The following is a 7,039-nucleotide window of genomic DNA, read 5'->3' as shown; positions in this document are numbered from 1 at the left end:
ATCACATTTTTTGTTGGAAATTTAAATGGTGCTTATTTCTTGGATGACTCCTGAATAAATTCGTGAAAAATATGTATCTGGAAAAATTTACGTAAGATAGGATGGTGTATAAAAACTTACGGATCCTAAAAAAGGGGGGGGGGGTGGTTCAAAATTTCAGAAAAAAACCTTACGTAATGTATGCACGGACGCTGACTAAAAAATTGATTCCTTTGACAAAATGACGGAAATTAAAAAATTCTTCCAATTTGCAGTTCTCTTTTTAATGTAATCAGAGGAAGAGAGTCTTGCTTTATGTAAATGTTTATACATGTACCTTTGTAAAAAAACATCTGATCTGACCGAGTTAACTATTGAGGCGTACTGGTCTTAAAAAGCTTGTTAAGTTTTTCACAGGCGGGCCTTTCAAAAGTAATATCCAGTTAAACGAAACCATTTGTGGCTTATGCAAGCCGCACTTCTTGTTCAAGATCTTCATTCGGGCTTCTTGGACCAATTGAAGGCTCATATGATCCCGTTAAAAAAATTAATCGTTAACAGCTCACATACTCGTGGAGTAAAAAAAATTGGTATGCGTTCCCGTTTTCTCGAGGCGCTTTAGACTTTTTAATTTTTTATTTAATTCACGAAATTATTGGCTTTGATATTTAACATTTTTCTCAAAATAAAAAGGTAATTTATGTTGGAGAGTAATTTTGTTTGATAATATAATTGCTTGTTGATTAAAATGATCCAATTTGACAGTACTAAATAGTAATTTGTAAATAACTCCGTTCATATAGTAAATAACGACCGAAACGGAAACTTCCCGAAAAATCAAACTTCATAAAATTTTCAATTTGAGAAATAGGAAATAAATAAAAAAATTTTATACTCTAAATTTGTAATTCACGAAATTTTGAAACGGGAATTTTCAAATTCCTGAAAATATTGGGACCCCTGAAAAATCCCGACAAAATAAAATTCCCGACATTGTATAATTCCCTAAAAATAAAATTCCCAAATAATAAAATTTTCGAAATATAAAATTTAAAAAAATAACAAAATTATCGAATTGGAAAATTTCCGAATAATAAAATTCCTAAATTATAAACATCCTTAATAATAAAATTCCTAAATAATAAAATCCCATATAATAAGATTCACAAATTGGGAAAATTTCCGAATAATAAAATACCTGAACTATACAATCTCCAAATAATACAATTCTCCGGAACAATAAACTTCCCGAATTGAAAAATTTTCATATAATAAAAATCCTGAATCGAAAAATTCCAGAATAATAAAACTCCTGAATTGTAAAAATTCGAATAATAAAGTTGCCGAATTCTAAAATTCCCAAATAATAAAATTCCCGAATAATAAAATTCCTGAATTATAAAGTTCCATAATATTAAAATTCGACAAATCAAAAGATTCCCCAATTTACAAATTTCAGAATAATTAAATTTTCGACATTTAGTACCGAAATGAAACCATGAAACCATTTTATATACAATAAATATTATTGTATTTTGATTGAGAAATAAAATCTATTTAAAAAAATGGTTTAATCGTTTGAATTCGGAAATTTACTAGTTTGGATTTTTTATAATTCGGCAATTTTCTGTCGGAAATTTTTAAAATCCCGAAAAAGGGTTTAATAGTATGCCTAAGAATAAATGCCCCATAAGAAATAAAAGATTATCTCAATAGAAAAAAATATTAACTTTTTTCCGCGAATTTTTAAATTTGTCATTTCTTTTCTTTTGGAAATTCATAATTTTTGTCATTTTTATTTTTCGGAAAATTTCAGTTTCAGTGATTGTTTTTTCGGTATTGTTTAACATTCCGTTAAATTTTTAACTAAAAAATAAGAATTTTTAATTAAACATAGAATATTTAAAAATTTAGTTAAATTAATTAATTTTCAACAAGAAAAAAACGAATTTTCAACAAAGAAGATAAAATGTTAAATATAATAATGAATTTTCACCCAACAAAACATTAATTTTAAACCAGCAATTTAATCTTCCAACCAAAAAATAAATTCTCAACGTATTATATAACAGCTAACATTTCAACAACAAAAAAATTTTCAAACCAAAAAAACAGATTAAAAATGTCAAGCAAACAAGATAAATGTTTGACCAAAAATTTTTAATTTTCAAAAAAGGCGAATTTTCATCAAAGCAGTTGAATTACCAACTGGAAAATTTTAATTTTCGACAAAGAGGTTTATTTTTTTAAAGAATAGTTGAATTTTTTTACCAATAAGTTGAATTCTCAATCCAAAATTACAAATTTTCAACAAAAATGTTGAATCATTAACAAAAAGGAGTAATTTACAAAAAATTGCGAATTTTCAGCAAAATAATACAATTTTCAAGTAATTAATTAGAGTGGGAAGATGGTCGTGGAGGCTAAAGCGTAGGCTTTGGACCTACTCCGTCGGCTTGCGGGTTTGATTCCCGCCTCACATTCTGAAAGAGCCTCAGCGGCCCTTGGTGGTTCGGAACCCACCTTAAACTGTAGGTCCCCCCACCACCAAGTAAGTGTGTGGGGGGTGTATAAAGGAAGAAGGTGCAAGAAAAATGTAAACCCTTTAGGGAACACATTAGAAGCTTCCATTCCAGTGCCGACTGAATAATTAAATTTTTAACTGAAAAACGATGAATTCTCTACCAAAAATGTAATAGTAGACATTTCAAAGAAAAAAAAATTAAATAAAAGTAGCTGGATTTTTAACTATAGAGACGAAATTTCTACCAAGAGATTAATTGTCAAACCAAAAAGTGAATTTTTCAACTAGGGAATTAAATTTTTAACCAAAAAAGAATAATTTTATAACAAAATGGCTAAATTGCCAACAAAATAATTAATGCTTCTGTCAAATTATATAATTTTTTAACCAAAAACATAAATTATGTACTAAAAATATAGTAATATAATTTTCCACTAAAAATAATTAACTTTTTCAAAATAGTTGCATTTTTCACCTGAAAATTAGATTTATATCAAAAGGAATGGATAAAAAACAGTTATGAATCTTGAACTGAAATAATCAATTTTTCAGTAAAAAAATTTTTTGAACCTGCAAAAAGCAAATATTAAAACTTCAAAACTAATTTTTTTCTTTTTACAAGTATTTATATATAATTAGCCTGGATCCAAATACAATTTCTGGAAGTCTTGCTACTTTTTAGGACCTATGATTTCTATGGATCTTGAAATATATTTTAATTCAATTTCAGGATAAAATTGACCAAGCCACTTCGAGCGCGGATAGCACTTCGATGGGTGACCATCTGCAACGTACGACCAGGTTAGGTATTCGCGACTGTCGAAAAACCGGCTGAATATCCTAGCCAAATGTCTAGGGTGTACATACTCATGCTAAAGGGTGAATCATATACAAACTTCTGTTTACAATAATAATTCTAAAAATGAGCGATCTTCCTGGGCTTCCATTTTTTCTTACCATAAAAATAAATTTTCAAGAATTTTAAAATTATATTTTTGTTAGTTACTTTCTTTTAATAGGATTACCCGTTTCTCTCAGCCCTGCCCATTCCCATCGAAAGCCCATCTTACACACTCAACTGTCCATCTTCCCCTCCTGTACACCTCTCTAATACATGTTCCCATGACATTTGTCTTCCTTTTTTATCCTTTGTAGATCTCAGTCTGCCAGCAGCCTATTAAAAAATAACGGATTCAACGGACACCCTTTCAATCAACATTTCTTCTATTCTCCTCTCTTTCATTGTCTTGCATATCACTTCTCTATTTACTAAGTCAAAAGCTGCTTTAAAATATACGAACAATGTGACTAATTTCCCTCTCTTTTTCCTAAATTTCTGTTAACCAAGTAGTTCAGTACGCAAATGTTATCTATAGTCCTTATTCCTTTTCTAAATGCGGTCTGATTGTGTGGGTACTTTCTTTTTCTTCTATCTGACTCTCTAACCTTTTTTTTAAATTTCTGCATATATTTTATAGCCCATTGGCATGAGAGTGATTCCTCTTTACACCTCTACCTCCAGACTTTGTTGCAGATCTTCTATATCCCTTCCCGGACCCCTTCTTATCCATACCTCATCGCTCCGTTCTCCATTCCATGCTCTCCTATAGCCTTGTTTCTTTTTAGTCTGTTACCCCATCTACTTTTTCTGTTGTTATTTCGTTCCTTCCCTCCATGACTCCTTGGATTATCCTTCTATTTTACCTCTTGATCTTATTTTGCTCTCCCCATAACAGGCCCTTGACATAATCCGTCTACTCACCCATTTCTATTTCTTCATTCACGCCCTATCTTCCTCCTCTTTCCCTATTAATCATATACCAAACCCAACCTTCCTTGATCACTTTCTCTACTTCTTCCTTTAATTACTTCTTTCCCCTTTGCCATTTCCTTTCCAGCATTCTCTTATGTTCTCCTTTTCGCTTGTTGTACTCCGTCTGCTTCATTTTCCCTATCCTCTATTTTTGTACACACTCTTTTATTGTCCCTTTGCTCTCCTTGCATTCCTCGCCCTACTAGCCTCTATTTTTTCCTTCTCTTTCTTCCTTTGTATCTATTTCATCCTTTACCTTATCAATTGATCCTTTTAAACTTTCCAATAACGAGTATATTCTTACTTCTTTTTTAAACCTAAACTTCTCCTTTTCTATTTTCTGTTCAAACTCTTTTAATTTATATGCCCCCTAGACTCCCATTTTCGTTTCCCTTTCTCTCCCTCTTTCCTTTCTCTCACCGCCGAACTTACGGACGCCACCTTTCAATGGAGTCTAGTACTGTTTCTTCCTTACCCATAAACGCGATCTCTCCTTCTTCATTTCTTTTCATATTGCCATTACATATAAATCATCCTTTTCTTCATCGCAAATCCCTCCCCCTTGTTCGCCAGTCCAGGCATTCAAGTCACCTATCAAAATTAGCCTTTCCTTCTTTTGCTCCATCCACTCCCTTATTAACCTTCTTCTTCTATAAACACAAACCACCGACATATTTAATTTTTCAACTATAATCCTTCTTGCCATTGTTCTATCCTTTCCCTCCCTGTTCCCCTCTTCACTCTTTTTTACTGCCAGTTCTTCTCTGACTCATGCCACCATGTCACCCATAGTTCTCCATTTAACGTGCTCCTTTCTTGCTTCTTGAATCGTGCACACATAACCTTTCGGTAACATTCTTCTCATCCATTTCCAGTCATTCTCATCCGTCCAGGTTTCATTCACTATAATCACATCCAACTTTTCTAACTCCACCAAAAATCTTTTCTTGTTCTTCGAGCTTAACACATTCCAGAAAGCTATTTTTACATTTTTCTCTACCCTTCACTAACCTATCCTCCTCACTTTTCTTCTCGTTTTCCCTTTGATAACCCCTCTGTTTCATCTCTCATCTCTTTTTGTTTTTTTATTTCTTCTAATTCTTCGTCCCAAAAACATTCCTCCCCACTTATTCATATTCTGTTTCTCCCTATCAATAGCATGTATTCATTTTTCCTCTCTACCAAAGCCCTCTGTCAGATTTGCTATCTCCCCTTCCTCGTCCTCCATTTTAAATCTTCTTCAATTCCTTCCCTTCTTCTTTCAATAATTTTGTTTCCTCTATCATTTTCTTTTTCTGATCCTCACTCCTACTTTCACTAAAAACATTCCTTCTTTTCCTTCCTTCGCTTCTTATATTCTCTTAAATCCTTCTACCCTTACCTAACATTCAATATCTCCTATGACATTTTTGATTTCCGCTTCTCTTGTTTAACTCTCCACATTCAATCCCCTAGCTACTATGTTATCTTTCATCTTCGCCCTTTCTCTCCCTTTCTAATCTTCTTTTAATCTCACTCAATCTCTTCTTCAATCTTTCATTGTCATTTTCCACTTTCTTATTACTCTCTTTCACTACTTCCGTACTCTCTGTTTCCTTCACCATATGCTCATTCCTGATTTCTAAGTTGCTTACTCGTTCTTGCAACTGTTTAATCTCTCTATTTCTCTGTTCGCAACCTCTCTCGATTCTCTATGCTCTCTAACTTATTCCATACCTTCTCTTTATCCTCTTTCCAGAGTTTATCCTACTCATCCCACTTTTCTCTCACTTATCTCACTACCTCCCTTACGTTATTCTCCTGTCTATTCATATCCCTATTCAGATCATCCAGTCTTCCTTGTTTCCTTTCTTGTCGCCTTTTAAGAAGTCGTACAGCTTTTTTATTAAATGGAAAAAAGGTTACTGAAGCGATAAGATTAATTTTCCTTCTCCTATAAAAATGTAATTGACTTCTAAATATTTTTCTGTGTAATTGGTTTTCAACCAAAAAAGATCTAATCTTAACCAATAATTAAATAGTTACATTTTCAGTTAAAAAATTAATTTTCATAAAAAAAACGAATGTGTAAGAAACTAGTAAAACCTTCAATCAAATAGATCAATTTTCAACTAAAATTATGAATCTTAAGCTGGAATATTTAAATTTTAAATTAAAAAAAATACATTTGAAAAAAATAGCGGTTTTTCAACAAAATACATGAATTTTGAACCAAATAGTTGCCGTTGCTTTAAAAGCAAGGGTTTGGAGATCTTAGTTTTTCCGCCAAAGCTAGAATAATATCAAGGAGCAGTTTCGTAAATTATTCTCTTGAAATTTCTCTCCGTGTAGTTACAAAAAATCTGTTATTCAACCAAAAATGAAATAGTTAAATTATTAGTTAAAGAAATTAATTTTCCATTAATAACCGGGGAAGAGAAGTCGTCCGGAAGTATGGGTAATTATGCTAAAGGACTTAAATGATACTTTAGCAGCTAGGATGAACCGTGTGTAGGCCTTTGTTTCTCCGAGGTCTCAAAATATAAAGGCATACTACAATCAATGTATTTTGAAGTTCAGTGCTACGGTGCTAAAATAGATGAGCCTTACAAGGCAATAATAATAACTTAGATATTAAGCATTTTTCATTATACGAGGGTGGATTGATAAGTTTCCGGCCTGACCAAGAGATGGCGCCACTAGGCCTACCTTGAGGTGGCGTTCTATAGTACCATCCTTAGATA

The sequence above is a fragment of the Belonocnema kinseyi genome, chromosome 8, assembly GCF_010883055.1.
Source record: "Belonocnema kinseyi isolate 2016_QV_RU_SX_M_011 chromosome 8, B_treatae_v1, whole genome shotgun sequence".
Classification (NCBI taxonomy): domain Eukaryota; kingdom Metazoa; phylum Arthropoda; class Insecta; order Hymenoptera; family Cynipidae; genus Belonocnema; species Belonocnema kinseyi.
Note: the sequence above shows the minus strand (reverse complement) of the source record.